This window comes from Haematobia irritans, chromosome 1, assembly GCF_050003625.1.
Source record: "Haematobia irritans isolate KBUSLIRL chromosome 1, ASM5000362v1, whole genome shotgun sequence".
NCBI lineage: Eukaryota > Metazoa > Arthropoda > Insecta > Diptera > Muscidae > Haematobia > Haematobia irritans.
The window spans coordinates 87,294,230-87,317,412 of NC_134397.1; the positions used below are offsets into that span (position 1 = coordinate 87,294,230).

A 23,183-nucleotide genomic window follows, 5' to 3' on the forward strand; every position below is an offset into this window, starting at 1 on the left:
GTTGTTGAACGCCCCTTCGATGTCTAGAAACGCGCCGATTGTGTATTATTTGGCAGATAGTGAGCTTTCAATAAAGCTGTCTAGTTCATGTAATGCGGTCTCAGTAGACCTGCCCTTCGAGTATGCATGCTGTCGTTTCGAGAGCAAACTTGAATTGACTCTAGTTTTAAGATAAATATCCATCATCCTCTCCAGAGTCTTAAGTAGGAATGAAGATAAGCTGATTGGTCGGAAATCCTTCGCATTCGAGTGAGAGGCTTTTCCCGCTTTAGGTATGAAAACGACTTTTGTTTCCCTCCGCTTTCCTGGAATATATGCTAAATTAATACATCCTATATATATCGTCGACAACCAGGGGATAATTCTGTCAGCCACCGCTTGTAACTCCGCCGGAGTAATTCCATCAGGTCCGGGGGATTTGAATGGTCCAAAGCTATTTAACGCCCATTTTATTCTAGATTCCGATACAATTTCCTCGATAGGAAACGACCGCTGAGCCCCTATGGCAGCTCCAGAACATGGTTCGACCGTCTGATTTCGAGGAAAATGTGTGTCCAATAGTACCTCCAGCGTCTCCTCACTGGACGTTGTCCAATTGCCCTCCGATGTTTTAATGAAACCTAGAGCGGATCACTACAAGAGTTATGCTGAGCCTTTCTCAGTTCTCGCTTGTATTCTTTCAGATTCTTCTTGTAAATGTCCCAATCCTCAGGAGGTCTGGTGGACTTTGCTTTGCTAAAGAGCTTCCTGCAGGATTTCCTCATATTACTTAACTCCGTAGACCACCATGGTGGTCGATTTTTTCCCCTTGGCTTCCCTCTAGGGCATGCAGCTTTCAGTGAGATGTTGAAGGCCTAAGTAATCCTCTCCACTGCGTGTTCGATATCTTGCAAAGTGCTCATATTTGTCTCTGGTATTTCTGGTATCATCATATTGAACGATTCCCTATACCTATTCCAATCAGCTTTCCTAACATTTGGCGGAAATATGGTCTTGGTGGTATGAACATCTAATTTGAAACTGATGTAGTGATGATCTAAGAAGCTATGTTCACTTAAAACCTGCCAATCAGATATCATTTCATTCAGTTCTTGCGAGGCCAAGGTGACGTCCAAAACCTCTTGCCTGTTTTTAGTGACAAAGGTTGGGACATCTCCAAAATAAACTCTAGGAGTGACTCTCCTCTTGTATTAATGTCACCACTTCCCCATATACTATGATGTGCATTTGCATCGCATCCAATAATGAGTTTTGTCTCGCTTTTAGTAATTATACAGGCTCGAATTACATCTTTACCAGTATACTGCGATACTTTGAACCCCGGAGTACTTAATTCACATATTTTTTTCTATAAACATGTGGTTCTTGAATAAGAACTATGTCTATGTCCCCTTTCAGGAGAACTTTTAAGGCAGCACATGCAGTCTTACAATGGTGAAGATTTATATGGAGGATCCGTAGGACCATCGAGATTTTCAACAACCGTCACATCAGCCGTTTCAATCGAGTCATCAAGAAAGTCCTCTTCAGAGATCTCGTTGACTTTCGCAATAACGATAGGTTCAACTTTGGTGAGTTTTGAGGCTGTAGAAACCTCCTCTCGCTTACACGGATGAAAAAGACTGTTTTTCATATGTTTGGCTATAAACATTATATGTTTGGAACACAAATTTTTAAACACAATATTTTTGAGTGCAAGCATATAATGTTCATAAACTAGCATAACATGTTTGGGACATATATGTTAATATGTTAGAACATATTATGTTTGGGACATAAAATGTTTGTAAATATAATATGCTTGGATGCAAACATATATTAATTTAGAAATAGCCTATAAACATATATGTGTTTAGTAGCTTGGAGCGCTATTTAACAGGGAGCGATATTGAATTAAGTTGGTGGTTGTTGCTTGTTATTACAAAATTAACATTTTATTTTTCCCTGGGCAATTTATCAGCTACTTCTTTGATCCTTACAAACTGTGTGGTCCGCTGTTCGAATCCCCGTCCGGCAAAAGGTAAAATTAAAATAAAAAAAATCATAAAATTGAATAATTTCTTCTACAATGTTTGTATTACAGAAAAAGGTGCTAAGAACTAAAAAACCTCGTGGAAGTGAGAAAGATGTCGGGGAATATACAATTGGGCAGAAACAAAATTTTGAACATTCAGGTCGAAAACCTATGTTGTTAGCACCTATATTACCTGTTTATTTTCATAATTCATTATGATTGTAAATATATAAATAAATAAATAAAATTTTGAGCACAATATTGTTTGGAAGAATTTTTTTTAAGCATATAATATTTTTGGGTGCAAAATGCTTCCAAACATATTATATGTTCACATAATAACATATTGTTTTTTGGAAGACAACATTATTGAATTTGGATGCAAAAATACAAAATGTTTGGAACTTAGACTACCCAAACATATATTATTTAGACCAATAAGCTTTCAAACATATTATATATTGGTAGAGATCAAACATATAAATGTTTGGGCAATACCCAAAAATGTATATGCTTGAAGCAAAATATGTTTGGAAGTATATGTTACAGAAGCGATTTTTTGTGAGGGTGTACGGTGTATATCCATGTCTGCATCTTTGGTATCTCCCTCGACTTCGCAAGAGGATCCGCTTATTTCTGATTCAGACAGAGGCTTTTCCATTTCCGAATACTTCAGCTGATCGTTTTTATATACCTTCAGTTGGATATAATGGAAGCCATAACATACACGGCCCTGGGACTTTGCTAGATATGGCAAAGACTGAGTGTTCAATATAAACACTGCATGCCGTCTTGGTCCATCCACTTCATTCAAACGGCCAAACTTCCAATCAGCTGTTGGAAGATCTGGATTGCATTGTTTCAGTCTATTTTAAATAGTTTCAGGGTCAGGCGCAGCGTTGCCAGAATTGTTTCACCAAAAACCGCTAGATTTGCCCAAAAAAATAGCTAAAAAAAGCTAAAAAATGCTAAAAAATAGCTAGAAAAAAAGCTAAATTTTTTTGTATCAAAAGTCACATTTTTGATTGAAATTTAACAAACTTAAATGCTTTATTTCACTTACAATGGATATTATTTTCATTTTAATTCCACTTCTGTGAGACTGTAACAATATCTAAGGCATATTAGCTCTGTTTGCGTAATCGATACATTTTGATTACTATCACAATTTTTTTACTGGAAGTCCTTCGTTTTGTGGGAGCTACCTTCCCAACACCTCTATTTTTTTTACTTGTTATTTTAAAATATTAAATGATCTAAGCATGCTTTGGATTTGGTAAAAAATGATTTGTCATTTTTTTAAATAAAATTTTAGTTTGGATTTGAAATTGTGAAAAATTCGAAATACATTACTTTTATTTAAATTGTAGAAAATACCTATAGTTTACATTTCCCAGTAAAAACATTTTCCTTTTCTTCATGAGCTATCAAAGTGCTTTAAAAATGTGCTAACGCCAACTTAAATTTCCAAATTCAGACTCCTATTCAAGTAGAAATTATTGTATATATACGTTTTTAAAATAAAGTGTTGAAAAACATCTTCTATTTTTGAACGCTATTTTGGTTTGTGGTTAAGATGCAAAAACTCCTCACATTTAAAGACTATTTCATTAATTCTTCCTTCTTTCATGAAAACATACCCATTTTTAAGTTGAATCACTTAATTATAAGGACAAAACGACTTTATCGTCTTTTGGACAAGGAAAACAGTTTATATAAAAGAAATTCACAAATGCTATTATAACCAAAATTCGCGTTCGTATTTTAAGGAGACGACAATATTTTTTCAGTGCACAAAGCTATTCACATCTACTATTTTAATTTAGTAATATCGTAATAACTTTAGAATATTATAATAACATAAAAAGGATAAACGAGTCAAATGATAATATTCCCAATAATTTACTGACAGTTTATCTAACAAATTTGTATGGTAATAGTAGATTTAAAGTTTACGATAACTTTTATGTATATAATGAAAAAACTTTAGAACAAGGTGTATTTGCTACAAAAATGCCCGCATAATGGCTGGACTCATTATTAATGTTTCAACTGAGCTTTGAAATACGTGGAAACCCTTATAAAGGGTGATTCTTTTGAGGTTAGGATTTTCATGCATTAGTATTTGACAGATCACGTGGGATTTCAGACATGGTGTCAAAGAGAAAGATGCTCAGTATGCTTTGACATTTCATCATGAATAGACTTACGATCTGCCACAACGTCGAATTTTCAGTGAATGGGCCCTAGAAAAGTTGGCAGAAAATCCGCTTTTTTATCGACAAATTTTGTTCAGCGATGAGGCTCATTTCTGGTTGAATGGCTACGTAAATAAGCAAAATTGCCGCATTTGGAGTGAAGAGCAACCAGAAGCCGTTCAAGAACTGCCCATGCATCCCGAAAAATGCACTGTTTGGTGTGGTTTGTACGCTGGTGAAATCATTGGACCGTATTTTTTCAAAGATGCTGTTGGACGCAACGTTACGGTGAATGGCGATCGCTATCGTTCGATGCTAACAAACTTTTTGTTGCCAAAAATGGAAGAACTGAACTTGGTTGACATGTGGTTTCAACAAGATGGCGCTACATGCCACACAGCTCGCGATTCTATGGCCATTTTGAGGGAAAACTTCGGAGAACAATTCATCTCAAGAAATGGACCGGTAAGTTGGCCACCAAGATCATGCGATTTGACGCCTTTAGACTATTTTTTGTGGGGCTACGTCAAGTCTAAAGTCTACAGAAATAAGCCAGCAACTATTCCAGCTTTGGAAGACAACATTTCCGAAGAAATTCGGGCTATTCCGGCCGAAATGCTCGAAAAAGTTGCCCAAAATTGGACTTTCCGAATGGACCACCTAAGACGCAGCCGCGGTCAACATTTAAATGAAATTATCTTCAAAAAGTAAATGTCATGGACCAATCTCACGTTTCAAATAAAGAACCGATGAGATTTTGCAAATTGTATGCGTTTTTTTAAAAAAAAAAGTTATCAAGCTCTTAACAAATCACCCTTTACTTGCAGCAAGGCTTAGATAAAAACGCCGATTTATCCATATTTCAATAGAAACATGTCGAAAATAAAAAAAGCCAAAAATAGCTAAAGGGTCATGAAAAAAAGCCTGAAAAAAGCTAAAAGCTAAATGCATTTTTTTCCCGCAAAACGTCTTCAAAAAAAGCCAAATCTAGCGGGAAAAAAGCTAAATTGGCAACGCTGGTCAGGAGGGTTTGCAGGTATCCACGCATGTGCTCTTGGTCTAGCCGGTATGTCTTTCTTCTCGAATAACTGTAGAGCAGCTCCTTCCCAAACTTCACCAATTAGTATCAAAGCAGTTTTAAAACATTCTATAGACCTCTGGTCCTCAAATTCGACTAGCTTAAATCGTCCTTGATACCAACCAGCCGATGAGGACCATACAACAGTCAGCCAGCGATGTGCAGGAGGTCTATTCCTTAGCGAGTCGTATACTGTCCCATTATATGTATGTAGATGATGCACTAGAGTGTGCACATTCGCACTGAAAAAAATATTGTCGTGATGTCAAAGATTTCATGTCTTTAAAATACGAATACAAATTTTGCTTAGCATAGAAGACGCATTTCTCTAAAATAAAGTTATTTTCCTTGTCCAAAAGTCGATAAACTTTTCAATGAAGTCGTATTGTCCTTATAATTAAGTGATTTGACTTAAAAATGGGTATCTTAACATGAAAGAAAAAATTTATAGGCTAAGGTCAACTTGACTTTAATAATTCAGAAAAATTCTTTAAATTTAATGAAATTGTCTTTAAATTTGTTGTCTTTTTGCATCTTGACTACAAAGCAAAAAATCGTTCAAATATAGGACATGTTTTTCAAAACTTGATTTTAAAGAAGTTTTTACTTCAAACATAGCATAATTTCTACTGGAAGTCGGGTCCTAATTTGGAAAATAAAGTTGCCATTAACTCGTTTTTAAAGGACTTTGATAGCATATGAAGAAAAAAAGCTGAGAAAGCGAAATATTAAAATTTGCTTCCTAGAAGCAAGTACACAAAACCTAAATTTAAAAGAGAATTGTGTCTTAAAAGTATCCTTACTTGTATTTTCCGCTTCTTTGGCTCGGAATCAATACCAAATTTTTTAAAGTAAAGACAAAATCTTTGGAACCGAGTATGCTTTTTTTTCAGTGCGGTTTGTTCGGCTATCAGAGGCAGGGATGAACTGGTGCTAGCATTGGCTTCCGCAGGATTCGATATGCGTAAATGGAGTTCAAACTCGAAAGATGTTCTCAAGGGTATTCCTACTGGTCAACTATTGTATGAGGTTTTCCTTGACTTTGACTAAAGGAGTTCAGCAAAGACACTGGGTATTCCGTGGAATGCCCATTCTGATTGTTTCTTTTTTGTCCCATGGGAGCCACCGTGGTGCAATGGTTAGCATGCCCGCCTAGCATACACAAGGTCGTGGGTTCGATTCCTGCTTCGACCGAACACCAAAAAGTTTTTCAGCGGTGGATTATCCCACCTCAGTAATGCTGGTGACATTTCTGAGGGTTTCAAAGCTTCTCTAAGTGGTTTCACTGCAATGTGGAACGCCGTTCGGACTCGGCTATAAAAAGGAGGTTCCTTGTCATTGAGCTTAACATGGAATCGGGCAGCACTCAGTGATAAGAGAGAGGTTCACCAATGTGGTATCACAATGGACTGAATAGTCTAAGTGAGCCTGATACATCGGGCTGCCACCTAACCTAACCTAACCTTTTTTGTCCCATTATGTTTCCCAGATAAAAACCAAACGTGAGGTTTTACCGCTTATATCTAAACTTTTTGATCCAGCCGGTTGGCTTTTCCCTGTTATTCGGGCTAAAATAATTATGCAGAAAATATGGATTGATGGGACGTCGTGGGATGAAATTATATCGCCAAATTCCTTGCAATTATGGAAAATGTTCCAGAGGGGCTATCCACAGATTAAAGATATTCGAGTTCCACGGTGGGTCGATTTCTCACTCGAAAGTGATGTCCAGTTTCACGGGTTCTGTGAGACTGAGAGGGTGTACGGTGCCGCTCTCTACATTCGAATTAGGAATAAAAAGAATATTGCAACGCATTTAATTTTCTCAAAGACCAAAGTAGCGCAGGTAAAGATCATCTCAATCCCCCGACTGGAATTATGCGGTGCAGTATTGCTAGCCGATATGGTCGACAATTTGTTACCACAATTGGAATGCGAAAGATATACACTTTACTGTTGGACGGACTCCATGATAGTGATGTCCTGGCTGGCTAGACCGCCATGTGTATGGACAACATTCGTGGCCAATAGAGTGGCGAGAATCACACAGGTTACTGTCGTATTCTATACGACACACCCTAAATATCGGTACAATTTTCACAGGTCATCGCATACAATAAGCGCTTCTAAAATTCTACAGATATGAAACAGGTTAGTAACTATCTATCAGAAAGTTCAGCATCCAAACGAATATTTAGCTCTTTCGTCAAAAAAGTCTATTTCCTCTTCGAGCTCCCTTTTAAACCTAAATCCATTTTTGGATAATGAGGGAATAATGTGCGTTGGAGGTAGACTTGCAAACTCTCCTATGTTATCATATGACGAGCGACATCCGGTGATCGTGCCTTATAATTGTCGTTACTCTCACCTCCTTATAAAGTTTATCCATGAAATTAGTCTACATGGAGGGAATCAGTTGGTTCTACGATTAGTACGAATGAACCACTGGATTCCACGTGTACAAAATCATATAAAATCTACGATTCATCAGTGCAAACCTTGTCTTGTCTATAAACGTAGATGCCAAACCCAATTAATGGCAGCCTTACCTCCAGAGCGGTGTCAGATATCCCGGCCAGTTGTTTGAGACCACGCTTCGAGTCAACAATCGCATTTCCATTACTACACCAAATATCGCGTTACCTGACACCATTAAAACTAGTTTCCATATAATATTCGGGGATAAACAGTTTTACAAACCTTCGTCGATAGACATATTCTTAGGTTTTGATACGTTTTCCAAAATAGTCCGTGAAGGTATTTTCCTTATAGCTGGTCTACCATCAGCACAAAACACTGTATTCGGCATTGTCATTTATGGAACTTTTTCCAAATAATCTGAATGCAATATTGAATTAATTACAAAACAACCATGAATTTATAAATGAATGAATTTTACTATTAATTCTAATAAACCTGAATTTATAATTTTAATTTGAACACTTATAAGCATTTATGAAAACAAAATATACGTATTAAGATCTTCCTATATAGTTTGACTAGTGGAAGCGAGGAAGCAATAAGCTAGGATTATGACTTACAATCATATTGCAAGGCGGGCGGCATGTTTGCTTCGTATCCGCAAAATTATCATTATTTTAAATCAATAAAACGAATTCGATAAAAATTAATTGTTATCGAGGATTGATTTGAAATATCGCGGAATTTATCTTAATATCCGATAGCATATTGCTTCTATGAATTTCCGCTCTTTGACAAAAATATGTCTACCTTCTTCTGATTCCTAACACCATACTGGTAAGATCTTTCAAATAAAAGTGGAATTCTTCCAAATCCTAATTGATATTGTTTTCCATTGGTTTCATCCACACTGGTTTTATTGGGTTTCATCATGACGAGCTATTGCCATTCTACTCTCAAGGAAATGCCAAAAGGTCACCTGCCGTCTCCCCGTTGAGCTGCTTACAATCTACACAGTGATGTCAGGAAGTTTTTGGAAAATTCCCTACGTGGCTCCTAAAAATTTCATTTTTGAAAAATGATTTAATTCAAACAAATATAGCAAGAAAATTACAAAATATTATATTGAATTCAATTTCTTTAACATTAATAGTTAGAGACTATACCTTTCAATAAAGGGACCAAATGTTCAATAATATGAATACTGACATTGTTAAGCGGATTTCGAATTAAATACCAACATTTTTCTTGTGGACTTTAATGGCCATGTGTTTTTTCACGTCAGATTTCCTGAATTTACGAATTTTCCACAAGCATAGAACTGGCATTTAAAATCGTCATTTTCGACCGCCTCTAGCCATGCCTTCAATTTAATTTATTTCAACAGTGAGCAAATTTGCACAAAAAGGCTATTTGCTGGAATGGTTTTATTTTCTTCGCTAGACGACATTTGTTGGAAGCGTTCATCCCCCAAATGAAATCTATTTACGCATTCATGTAATTAAATAAATAAAATCATTACAATAACATTGTTGGCGATGAATTACATATTCAATTAGTTGAAGTTTTAACTACCGTATATTTTGGATCTTCAAATATCTGATATATTAAGCAAAAGTACACTTCTTGTTGCAAAATGTAGTAAACTTTGGAAATTGGAAAAATTCCCTACATTTGTAGAAAAAATGAAAAATCCGTTCTTTTTCCCTATAGTTGTAATTTTAGAAAAAAAGTCCCTACAAAAAAGGATTTTCCCCACGCATGTCATCACTGGCTCGGAATCAATACCACAATCCTTATTGGAATGTCAAACTCTTTGAAATCAAGTAATTTGTATGGTCTAAGCAACAACTTCACAAACCTGTATTATAACAAGAACAAAAATAGAATACAAATAAAAATTTCACGATCAAAACAAACGCACAAAACAAAACCAATGAACAATATTTGGGTAAATTTATATTGGGTTTGTCAACAAAAACAAGAATTACTCGAAAAAGAGCACTCCAATTTTTTGCAGGTATCCTAGTGTTATTAAAAAAACACGAACAATAAAAAATTTGAGCCCTACCGCGTCCTCCAACTAACTATATGTCTAACTAAATCTCAAAACTATGTAGGTTAGGTTAAAGTGGCAACCCGATTTATTTCAGGCTCACTTTTGTATTTATTGAGTTTGGTTCCTGCACAACAAGACTCGAGGTCCTATAATTTACAGTACAAGCATTTGATTGTATGCTAACAGATTTATATCATTTATTTAACAACATTAATTAGACTAAAACAGAATGTAAACGTTATGTTTTAAATAAGATATGTGAATGCCACATGATGTAAAAAGAAATTATTGTTTTCCTACGAAATAAAAAGTATAAATAAAAGATCAAAATTGAATGTTAACTTAAGCAGGGTCAATTAATAAACGTTTCTAGAGATTATATGAATCTTATTGCCAATTAAAATACAATATAGTTATGATAATTACAATAAAAAGAAGTTAATGGATAGTATAGTGTACTTATTTTTGCTGAAGATGTCAATATTAAAGAAAATTAATAAAAAGTTTGCTTTTGAATTGTGCTCTGCTTGTAATTGTTTTTATATTTAATGATAACATGTTCCAGAAGCGAATCGCATGGATGAATAATTGACACTCCGATATAACATGCCTGGGGTGTAATTGGATCAAATTACCGGTTCTACTCGATGTACTAAAGCGTAATCTATTAAATAGATGACCAGGTTCCTTGTCCGTAATAATCCTATGTCGAAAAAATAAGTCACGAATTTCAGGTAGTTGCTCTTGGCAGCACAATTAGAGAAGATTTCACATTCGTACCGGAATTAAGTAGGTCTTCGCTAAGAGCAGTTTGATTCTCAGTGGTAGATATCTATGTGACTTCCAAAGAGTTCTGAGAGTGGCAAATGTTCTACCACAGATCATGGTTATATTGTCTGACCACGTTAAAGAATCATTAAATATAACACCAAGATTCCTATTCTTTCTGACAATCTCAATAGGTTCATCAATTATATGAACGAAGGGAGTTAGTGACAGGCGATTGACACGCTTTTGGAATACCACACACTTGGACTTCGTCGCATTTCGGCACAAGCCATTCGTCTGCGTACATAGGCTTTCTCCTCGCAAATCATCATTAAATCTCTCTGAGGATCATCCGCATACATCCGATATTTGGAATGAATTAAAACATAGTTAGATACGAAATAGTAAAGGTCCTAAGATAGAACCTTGTGGAACACCTAGTAAAACTGACAGTGCCATAGATATATTTCGATCAACCTGAACATTCTATCTGCCACTGAGATAGGATGCTATTAGGCGTGAAGAGAACACCGAGAAGTGTATAAATCCTGACAGTTTCTGTCGCTGGACGTAATGTCGAAAGCTTTCGACTGATCCAGCAAGGCAAGTAGTGCGATATCACCATTGTCTATACCCTCTCTCTTATGTCCTCAGCCACATCTGTTAATGCTGAGATACAGCTATGATGAGTTATAAAACCAGTTTGTCGTTCAGATAGAAGATTATTGCGCCTGACGTGTGATGTGATTTTTCCATGCTATAGGTGTTCGCACACTTTCGATAAATATGACAGTGTATAGCAATTAGTCTATACTCAGAATTCTTCTTCAGTATCGGTATTATCCTGGCGATTTTCCAGCGATCAGTAAAGATACTTCAAGTAATAAATTGATTAAATACGTAGTCAAGTAAGGCATCAGTTCCGGCAAAAGAATCTTAATAAATCTCGTATTAATATTGTCCGCGCCGACTGCATTGGACTTCACCAATTAGACATCAAAACGACTTACACATTCAAAATTGAAAGATTATTCCATTGGAGTATTCGGTGTATCATAATATGATCCATCGGCAGAAGAATACTTACAATACCTTCTCGAACCTAGAGCATTCCCAACCTATCTTTCGAAGTGCTTACGTTTCTCCCGAGAGATCTCACTGCCTTTCGAGCAACACGAAACTCGTCATGGGCCTCAGTAGTCCTGAGGATTTTCCATTCAAATCCCTTTGATCTCAATCTCAAATCCCTTTGATTGGTCAGTTCCCTGATACGAGAGGTGAACCAGCCATTATTTTTCCTCCTTCCTGTCCTAGTAATCATCGGTACGGTAATATAACATAAAAGAGCGATGTCATATTATCCTCCAAAAATGCTAACTGATCGTCAGTGGAATCAATGCATTATATAGATAACCAATCTATAAGAAAAAATTGCTGCCTCAGAGCTGAATAGTCAATGTTCCCAAAGTCCCTGTAAGAATAAGTGTCAGTTGCACGTATTATATAGGTCAAAAATACCAAATCATGCTTAAGCAAGGTACTGATAATTGATCATAGTTAAGAATATTGTCCTCAGTAAACAGTAAGGTGTTAGCAAATTGCGTGAAATTGACTATTAAGTCCATTGTGATACCACATTAACTAAAAGTACCCTCTACCCGATTATTTATTTAGGTTCAAACAACTTTATTGCTTCAAACAAATTAGCAGACTGCTTAAGATTTTCCAGGTCCGCTAGTAATCTAAACCTTTATGCCCCAAAAATTCGCTTACGCCTTACACAAAATGCATGACACTCACACAAGAGGTGTTTAATTGATTCCTTTTCCTCCGCATCATGACAGCTAATACAGTAGTCATTATACTTCACGCCAATAGTTTTTGCAAACTCGCCTATCAGGCAGCGACCCGTTATAGAAGATATCAGGAGTGATACCTGACGTCTTGATAACACTAGCATAGCTAGTGTGCGGTTTAAGTTTAAATGGGACCAACATAACACTGTTCCCTCGTATGCTCCTTTGGCCAGGCACCCATATTACCCATTAAACTTTTCGTCGAAAAGCGGATTCGCCAGAATGTAATCCACTACGTTTGGCTCATCTGGCTTTATTTTAAGGACCGGATTGTGACGGAATCTGTCTTACTGAATGCACCTGAGATACACAAACACGGCTGACCTTTATATAAACTTGTCGGCTGCCGAAGTGCCGGCCTCCACTGCAGTGTACTTCCAATACACAATTTTCGGATTTAGTCCCCACTTTTTTCCTATTGCCTTTTTGCACGAGTACAAGGCTACTGTGGCTTTTCTCGCCCTTTCTTCAATATTAAGTTTAAAGTTCAGCTTCCTGTACAAAATAACTCCAAGGAATTTTGCACACTCGCCAAAAGGAATTTCAATACCACCTAATGCACCTCTTTGCATTACATGACTAGTTCTGTCTTTGCAGGATTTACCCCTAGGGAAACCAAAAGATTGTTTATACCAACATTCCAAAGATGAGGTGATAGAACTCCTCCGAGGCACTCGCTTCACATACCTTTGAACGTTTACTTGTTCTAGTGAGGCTGAAATACATCTTTTCATTAGAAGATCGTCTAGCAACCTAAGTATTAGTAACCTTCACAGTTGTCAATCCATTTCATATCGAACTCGAGGAATAGAAAAGCCACAATTGAGTATTCATTGACAGATACTGAGGTTTCAACAAAGCTGACTAGTTCATGCAAAGCGGTCTCAGTAGACCAGCCCTTCGAACTTGAATCGATGCTAGTTCTAAGATAAATATCTATCAGCCTCTCCAGAGTTTCACTCCGCACTGGAGTGAAAGGATTTTCCCGCTTAGGTATGAAAACGACTTTTGTTTCTCTCCACTTTCCTGGAATATATGCTACTCGAATGTGGTTGTCCATGTGGTTGTGCTAACTTGTAGAGCGGACGTGTGTTTGATTTCGTCTAGTGTATTTTTAGTTTAATTGTTTTTGCGAACTCACCCTATCAGAATTGTATGACAAATTAATTGTACACGACCGGCCCGGTACACAGTGTTGAAGTGCATTTATTTAACAGTTTCGATCACTTGTATTTTTCAATATAAAATACATACTATTTTCTATACGAACTTTAATAAAATTAATAAAATACCGGTGTAAACATTAACACTTTAAAAACACAATACAAACAAAACATAACAAACGTGCCGATCCGTTAATGATGGACCAATATTAGTAAAATTATGCTCCCAGTCCATAAAAACTTGTTTTAAAATCTGTTCGCAGCTTTTAAGCGTAAGAACAAGACTCAACTTACTCTGGATATGTGCGGTTTTGATGGCAACAACATATTTTTTGTTAATGAAGACCTAACAAAAGATAATTTTAGATTTTCCAGTCGGCGATTAAATATCAAAAAATAAAAAAATAACAGTTGTATTCACATTACGCGGGATCGTTCATGTGAAGCAAAATGGACAGGATAGATGTGTCCGGATCGAATCTCTAGATGATCTTGAGCGGGTTTTTCGTTAAAATTACACTTTTTCAAATTGAACTGCTACGACAAATCGATTTATACAAAATATATATTAAATTTAAAATTCAAAATATATTTTAAATTTAAAATATCAATAACAATAATGGATTATCTAATAACACGTGTAATGCGTTGTTTCTCATATAATCTCCATGATAAATAATAATGGCTATTGTTCCAATGACGGCCTATTCAACATGGTTCGAATACTTTCCAAACACAAAACTGGTTCGTCAATTGTACATATTAATGCCCAGAGCCTCAATAACAAAATGGACGAATTTAGAGAGATTTTCCAGTCCTCAAATATTGATATAATATGCGTCTCCGAGTCTTGGTTCCATATCAACATATCAAATGATATTTATGAATTAGCAGGATACAAACTATTTCGAGCGGATAGGGAATCCAATGCAGGTGGAGTATGCATGTATTTACGCAATGAAATGAGAGGGGATCTTAAACTTAAATATGAATGCAGTAGTCCCATTGAATATCTGTTTTTGGAAGTTTATCCAGAAAATGGTGACAAAATTCTTATTGGAACTGTTTATAGACCAAATCGCAATATTCCAACTTCTTATATTTGGACACTCTTGAACTTTTAACAATGTACTATAATGATGACATAATCTGTGGAGATTTCAACAGCAATCTTCTTGTGAATAAGATATTATCTACATCTATAAACACTTTTGGTTTATATTCAATTAATACGACAATACCAACACATTATACACATACTGGAAACACTCTTATCGATGCTATTTTTGTTAACTGTCTGAATAAGATACTTTTATACGACCAACTGTCTGCACCAACATTCTCTAAACATGACTTGCTCTTCATGACTTACGACGCAAAATTCCGTCAGAAACGCATTGAATGTGAGTTGAGAGACTTTCGTAGATTAAATTATAACCTACTGAATGGAATGGTTAATAATATTGCTTGTGAAGTGAAGTGAATTTCATGCAGCCAAATAAATATACACTGTTTAATGCATCCGTTCCGTTAAAAATCATTAAGAGTAAACCCAAACAACAGCCTTGGTTCAATCAAGAAATTAAGATATCAATCAGTAAACGTGATTTAATATACAAACGGTGGAAACGCTATAATACTGTTGAGTTACACGAAGAATTCAAAAAAAGACGTGAAGTCAACGAAAAAATTAAAGTTGCAAAAACAGAATTCTATAGACAACAATTTGGTATGGCAGTTGATAGTGGATCAAAGTGGAAAGTAATCCGTGATATTGGTATTGGGAGAAAGCACTCAGCGCCAGCTGATATTGATGTTGATAATCTGAACGAAATCTTTGCGCGTCAATCCATTTCTACTAATGCGTCAAATGATTTAGCATACCCGATTATAACATCAAATTGTGATGATTCTAATATCGAATTTAGTTTTAACTGTGTTGAACAATGTGAAGTCCTGAAATGTTTCCTATCTATAAAATCAAATGCTGAAGGAACAGACGAAATAAGTCATTAAATTAGTGCTTCCAAAGTGCCTGCACTATTTCACTTTCATTTTTAATACAATTCTCACAAAATCTGTTTTCCCCAAGTCATGCACGCAAAGAAAAAAAAAAAGTTTGGAAAACGTGTACCGAAAACGTTTTTCTTTTGTTAGAGTTTTTTGAATTGCTTCGAAAATTTTAAACTTTTATTACCAAAAAAATTCGTTTGTTACAAAATTTTTATTTTTTCAATAAAAAAAGTTATTTTTGAAACAACAACACAGTCCATTTCGTTTATATCAAACACTGTTCTTTTCCCACTTTAGGTCTTTAATAAGACACATTTTATAGTTAAAAATTTAATATACTACAATGTAATGTTGAACGTTTTTTCGGAATCTTCCGAACTTATCTGGAATATATGTAAAAAAAAAAACTTTGGTCGAAGCAGGGGTTCGATCCCTTGGTATGCAAGTCGGACGTAGCAACCACTGCTCCACGGTGCCAAACTAAATGTTTGTTTCTGATAAATAAACTTTGTTTATTCGGTTAGTGGGCGCCGCAAGCTATGCTATATAAATATAACTTATATGGATATTTATCTATTGATGACCATAACAGGTACATAGCTCAGTGGTTAGTGTGTTGGCTTACAAAGTGCATGGTCCGCGGTTCGATTCTCCGTCCAGGCGAAAGGTAAAAAAATTTATAAAATCGTATAATTTCTCCTACATTGTTGGTATTACAAGAAAAAGGTGTTAATAACTAAAAAACATCGTGGACGTGAGAAAGATGTGGGGGAAAATGCAATTAGCAAGAAAACAATGTTTTTTATTTTGAGTTTGTCTTTATGAAATCCTGGAAAAGAATAAACGTTTATCACAAAAAGTATATACTTTTTTTCCAAATACACTTCCTTACAGCGAAAAGCAAATGAGAAACGAACTTTGTTTGTCTAAAATTTCGTTTGGGAGGAAAGAATTATTTTTTTGCGTGTGGAAATTTACCAAAATTATTCCTTTACCTAAGCCTAAATCAAATGAATTTCGTCCCATAGCCATACTGCCATATCTGTCGAAAGTTCTGTAACGTATTATATGCAATCAAATGAACACATATATTAAATCACACAACCTACTAACAGGATTCAGACCTCAAAGAAGTTGTATCACCGTGCTTACGGATGTAATTGAGTATCTGAGATCAAAACTGGATGAAAACATGGTATCTGTACATGTACTGCTTGATCATAGTAAGGCGTTCGACACTGTGAACCTTGGAATCTTAACACGAAAATTAAAACAAATGTTTTACTTTTGTGACTCTGCCTGCATGCTTATTTCTTCGTACTTAAGCGGCAGAACACAATCTGTTTATCACTGTAATCAAAAATCAAAAATCTTTGCTTGGTCCGCTATTATTTTGCTTGTATGTAAATGATCTGCCTGCAGTTTTACGGTATTACAAAGTCCACCTATATACTGATGATGTTCAAGTTTATGCTAGTACATTTGTTAATAAACTGCCAGTATGCAAACAAGCAACTTCCGATATATATTAATAATGAGGTGATAAACATTGTTCAATCTGCAACAAATCTGGGAGTTACTTTTAATGAGCATCTAACTTGGACTAACCATATTCAAAGCAATATTGCTAAAACCTACGGAATGTTGCGTAACTTGTGGACTGTGCAATCATCAACACCACATCATATTCGAATGCTTCTATCCAAAACGTATCTTATTCCTGTTCTTCTGTATGGAGTTGAAATATTTGGAAACTGTAGCAGCGCTGATAAGCAAAAGTTAAGAGTAGCTTATAACAATATTGCAAGATATGTATTCAATAAAAAACGCTATAACCGAATTTCTACATTTGCCTACCACCTATTCAACATGACTTTCGACAGCTTTTTAAATTTCAAATGTCTTGTATTCTTCCAGAAAATTATTTATACTGGTGAACCAACATATCTGTATGATAGACTTCAATTTTCCCGATCAAATCGAGGGAAGAGGATCACTCAACTTCGCTATAAATATGCTGCATCTGAGAATCAATTCCTGATCTGCGTAATACGTCTTTAGAACAATCTTCCTACCCATATTCAGTTAATAAGCAACGCATTTCAATTTAAGAAAACACTTCAACCATTTTTTAATAACCAAGTTTAAGTAAACTTTTTTTAATCTTCTCTCATTTTTTACTTATTATCCATATATAAATTCATTATTAATTTTAACAATTGTAAGCATTTTTGTTTTGCACCATCTACTTATCTACTTTACTATTCTTAAATGCTTTCTTTTCTACTTTTTTTTTCAATCATACTTTACAATTTTTATTATATATATCTTTTTTTATTATTATATTTTTTCTTTCAATTGCAATGTTAATTATCAGACTGTGATGCGAAAATAACATTATTTTTACCTAGTACTGTAACTTATAAGATATAAAATCTTGTTGTGCTAGGACAAATCAAATTTATAAATAAAATAAATAAACAAAATGGGGCAATACTGTCAGTCGCTGCTTGATTTGAAAGGTCCAAAACTATTTATAGCCCATTTTATTCTAGATTCCGATACAATTTCCTCGATATGCTACTGCAAACGATGGTTCAGACGTCTGATTGCCAGGAAAATGTGTGTCCAATAAAACCTCCAGCATCGCCTCACTGGACGTTTTCCTCCGATGTTTTAATAAAACACGGAGCGGAGTAAGTGGATGCTAGTACCTTCCGCAATCTGGAAACCTCGGATCTATTTTCAATATTGCTACAGTAATTATTCCCACAGTTGTGATGAGTCATTCTCAGTTTTCGTTTATATCCTCTCAGATTAATCTTGTCAACGTCCCAATACTCCGGAGTGTTTAAGAGTTTCTTGCAGGATTTCCTCATATTACTTAAATCCGTAGACTACCATGGCGGTCAAGTTTTCCCCCTTGACTTTCCTCTAGCAGATTTCAGTGAGATGTTGAAACCTGCTACTCAGATATATTTTCATTCAGTTCTTACGAGGCCAAGGTGATGTCCAAAATCTGTTGTCTGTGACGATTGGGACATCTCCCTTTTGCAAACTACCAAGTTAATACGCAAAATAAACTCTATCGGCCTTAGCGGCTAAACTTTAGCGAGTTTAGCCGCTAAAATCGCTAAAGTGAAAACTAATTCAGTAAAAAGAGGCATAAAATTATACATATTTGTTGCAAATTTTATTATAACATGATGGGGAATTGCCCAAAGCAAATTTTCACAAAGTTTGTCTTCCTTAAAACGGATTATTAAAGAAAAGTACTCGTGAAAAAATGACTATTTTAGCGGCTAAACTCGAACTTAATACCCACCTTTATTCATGAAAAATCATCTAAACTTCACAATCCGTGATAGCTATCACACTTCTATATTTTATAAGCCTTTTATAAAAATTGATATTCATTAATCATTAATAGAACTAAAATAGTTATGATATGACGAGTTATAACCTGTTGAACTTAATATAAAAAGTTCCAATATTTTAATGATTTTTTGGAAAAAAAAAAAATATTCCAGGTTAAATTAATTTTATAGAAGGAATTACACACGATATATAGTCATTTTTACGATAAATTTACATAATATTGGTAGGGACAGAACAGCGCTGCCAAGCTCGTGATATTGATCGTATGATACAATGAAACGGGTAGTTATACGCTACAATATACCAACTGTGGGTTATTTTTAAAAATGGAAGAAACTCCATCAGCCGCTACGGCAAGAAATAGCCTAAGCCTTTTCAGTGTTTTAAAACTCAAAGAATTGGAGTAAATCTATATTGACCTCTAGGAAAGAATAAAACCGCTGGAGAATATTTGCAGCCAACTGCATGAAGAAACAAGTAAGGAAAGTCTAAAGTCGGGCGGTGCCGACTATATTATACCCTGCACCACTTTGTAGATCTAAATTTTCGAGACCATATCACATCCGTCAAATGTGTGGGGGCTATATATAAAGGTTTGTCCCAAATACATACATTTAAATATCACTCGATGCACTAGGGTGGAACACAATGTTAGTAAAAAATATGGGAAACGTTTAAATCTGAAGCAATTTTAAGGAATCTTCGAAAAAGTTTATGTATGATTTATCGCTCGATATATGTGTATTAGAAGTTTAGGAAAATTAGAGTCATTTTTACAACTTTTCGACTAAGCAGTGACGATTTTACAAGGAAAATGTTGGTATTTTGACCATTTTTGTCGAAATCAGAAAAACATATATATGGGAGCTATATCTAAATCTGAACCGATTTCAACCAAATTTTGCACGCATAGCTACAATGCTAATTCTACTCCCTGTGCAAAATTTCAACTAAATCGGAGTTAAAAATTGGCCTCTGTGGCCATATGAGTGTAAATCGGGCGAAAGCTATATATGGGAGATATATCCGAATCTGAACCGATTTCAACCAAATTTGGCACGCATAGTTACAATGCTAATTCTACTCCCTGTGCAAAATTTCAAATAAATCGGAGCAAAAAATTGGCTTCTGTGGGCAAATGAGTGTAAATCGGGCGAAAGCTATATATGGGAGCTATATCTACATCTGAACCGATTTGGCTGATATTTTGCAAGTTTTTCGAGACCCATAAAATATTCGGATTTACGGAATTTGAGGAAGATCGGTTGATATACACGCCAATTATGACCAGATCGGTGAAAAATGTATATGGCACCTATATCTAAATCTGAACCGATTTTTTTCCAAAATCAATAGGGATCGTCTTTGAGCCGAAACAGGACCCTATACCAAATTTTAGGACAATCGGACTAAAACTGCGAGCTGTACTTTGCACACAAAAATACATCAACAGACAGACAGACAGACGGACAGACAGACAGACAGACGGACATCGCTAAATCGACTCAGAATTTAATTCTAAGCCGATCCGTATACTAAAAGGTTGGTCTATAATTACTCCTTCTTGGCGTTACATACAAATGCACAAACTTATTATACCCTGTACCACAGTAGTGGTGAAGGGTATAAATACGGCAATGCGATCACGGTTCGCACAAATTCAAGAAACTAATAATAATAATTGAAGTAGTGAAGAAGCCACTAATGCAAATATTAGTATGGATAATGAACAGAGAATGAAGCCGCCGAGTCGCGCCGCCGATTTTAGCCGTCGCCGACCCGTTTTTAGCAGTCGACGTCGCCGCCGAATATGTCGACTCATCTCGACTCAAATTTAGCCGCCAATTAATCTAAAACATTGATTTATATCAAAAAAATTAATAATATTTGTTATAGTTTTTGCCAAAATTTTGAACTTTCCACCTTCAATCAATTCGTATCAAGTTGCTATAATAGTTTTACAAAAATTTAGCTCAAAAAATTTTAATGAAATGTAAATTTGATTGTACGATTGGTTGTACAACTAATCTCATTACAATTCGGAAAACATCAAATTGATTTTATAATAGATAATTTTGCGCCGCCGAATAGACAATTTTTTATCGGCGTAGCCGTCAAGCCGCCGCCGCCGAAGGCAAAAATTTAGTGTCAGCCTCCGCCGACAAAAATGGGTCGGCTTCATTCTCTGATAATGAATCATACAGTGTTATTCATATGAAAGCAAACATTATCGCCCTATACGTGTAGTAACGAAGAATCTTCATCACCCCCTCAATGTACTTATCCTAAGATTCCATCCTTCAGAGAATATAAAAATATATATGAAATAAAGAAAATTTTGAACACCATTGTCAAAATAGAAGCCATTAAACTTACAATGTAAGAACTGCCAGGGATATAATCATACTAAGAATTACTGCTCAAAACAACCAAGGTACGATAAATGCGCGGGCAAAACCGTCCGTTTTTCTCCCGAAATGCTGCAATTGAGGTGAACAACATCCTTCAATGCGAAGAACACACAATGGGGCTCTAAATTGACCACACCAAAGGGCAGAGAACTACTTCGTGCACTCATGAATACTGGATGTACAGTAGATAGGGTCGCGAAAAAAAGTTCATGCAGTCACCCCCCAGTTTTGTAGCATATTTGAAGACAATTTCAGAACACTAAAACTTTTTTTTTCCGTGCACCCTACGACCCCCCGAAATGCAATTTACTGTACTGTGTCGTCATTTGAAGTCCGATCGAAAAGAAACGCATATCGTTGTTCATGGTTGATCAGGGGCTATATTTCGTGCATTGGTCATTTTTGACTCCGACGTCAAATTTGATTTTTAATTTTTTTATTTCGCTTCGTATACCCCTATGATGCCCATTTCTTATAACCATTATAAAGATCTTATCAAAATATGAAACTTTTGCTTTGGAAGTATTTAATTATATTCATAAACAAAAATGTTACAGAGATTTTAAAAAGTCAATAGGTCACCCTACACCATCAAATAGCTTTTGCTGTGTTGTCATGATATCCGATCGAAACCACATGCACATCGTTATTCACATCTACGAAATTAATTTGAAAGGTATTTAATATACACAAACTGTTTATCTGTAAATTTCTAACCGTATCATTGTATACATACTCGTTGTGTGCACTACGACATTTTCTGCGTTATGCAAAGTTCTTGTGTTTTTGCTTGAACAACTTGAGAGCCTACTGTTTTAAAATCTAACAATCAATCTAACAATAAAAGTAAGTGGTAACGGAATTGTGGAAAATTACGAAGATCGTTATGCTGCTTACACATTGGTTAAATTTCTGCCTTTCAACATCTGACTACGCCGTATTTTTTTTTGCGTTTTCTTGTCATCTTCACAATGGTGAGCAATGTTGTCACATAAGTAAATACTTTAAACAAGAAAATATTAGATTAGATTTGTATTTGATTTGAGTACATTTCATGTTTATTAATTGTACAATTTTATTATGCGGCTAACAACTTTTTAGAATTAATTTATAACAAATCCTGTCTAGAATCAAGTTTACTATGTTGTTGGCGACTTTTAATTTTGGATATTATATAACCCAATCGTTTATCGTCTGTAACATGACTAGTAGATTCATTTTTAACCTGCTTTCTTTAAATATAAAAGGAATTCAATAACTTGATGATTTGTTGGTAATTTAGTTTTGTCGATAACCCGAGCTTCGAATTTCATTTTGTTTTCACTTTTTTCAAATACTATCAACAGCCTTCTCTCACAAAAATATGGACAGACTTAAGAAATCATGTAGCGAAAGTGTTTGTTAGATTTTTTGCTAGAACAATTTGAGAGCCTACTGTTCTCAAATTGTTCTAGCAAAAACACATGCACTTTGCATAACGCTGAAAATGCCATAGTGCACACAACGAGTATGTATACAATGATACGGTTAGAAATTTACAGATAAACAGTTTGTGTGTATTAAATAAAGGGTGATTTGTTAAGAGCTTGATAACTTTTTTTTTTAAAAAAACGCATAAAATTTGCAAAATCTCATCGGTTCTTTATTTGAAACGTTAGATTGGTCCATGACATTTACTTTTTGAAGATAATTTCATTTAAATGTTGACCGCGGCTGCGTCTTAGGTGGTCCATTCGGAAAGTCCAATTTTGGGCAACTTTTTCGAGCATTTCGGCCGGAATAGCCCGAATTTCTTCGGAAATGTTGTCTTCCAAAGCTGGAATA

At 35.3% G+C, this 23,183-nt stretch overlaps 1 protein-coding gene and 1 long non-coding RNA gene across 7 annotated transcripts in view; both read right to left on the reverse strand.

Moving 5' to 3' along the window:
• Nucleotides 1-23,183, reverse strand: part of 5PtaseI (inositol polyphosphate-5-phosphatase A) — a 307,223-nt gene that overhangs the window by 131,700 nt on the left and 152,340 nt on the right. The gene's annotated exons all lie outside the window — the stretch shown is intronic.
• LOC142221362 (uncharacterized) lies at nt 21,869-22,344 on the reverse strand. Its single transcript, XR_012718003.1, has 2 exons — nt 22,096-22,344; nt 21,869-22,015 (listed from the first exon to the last, which is right to left on the reverse strand). It is a non-coding gene; the product is annotated as an uncharacterized LOC142221362 (long non-coding RNA).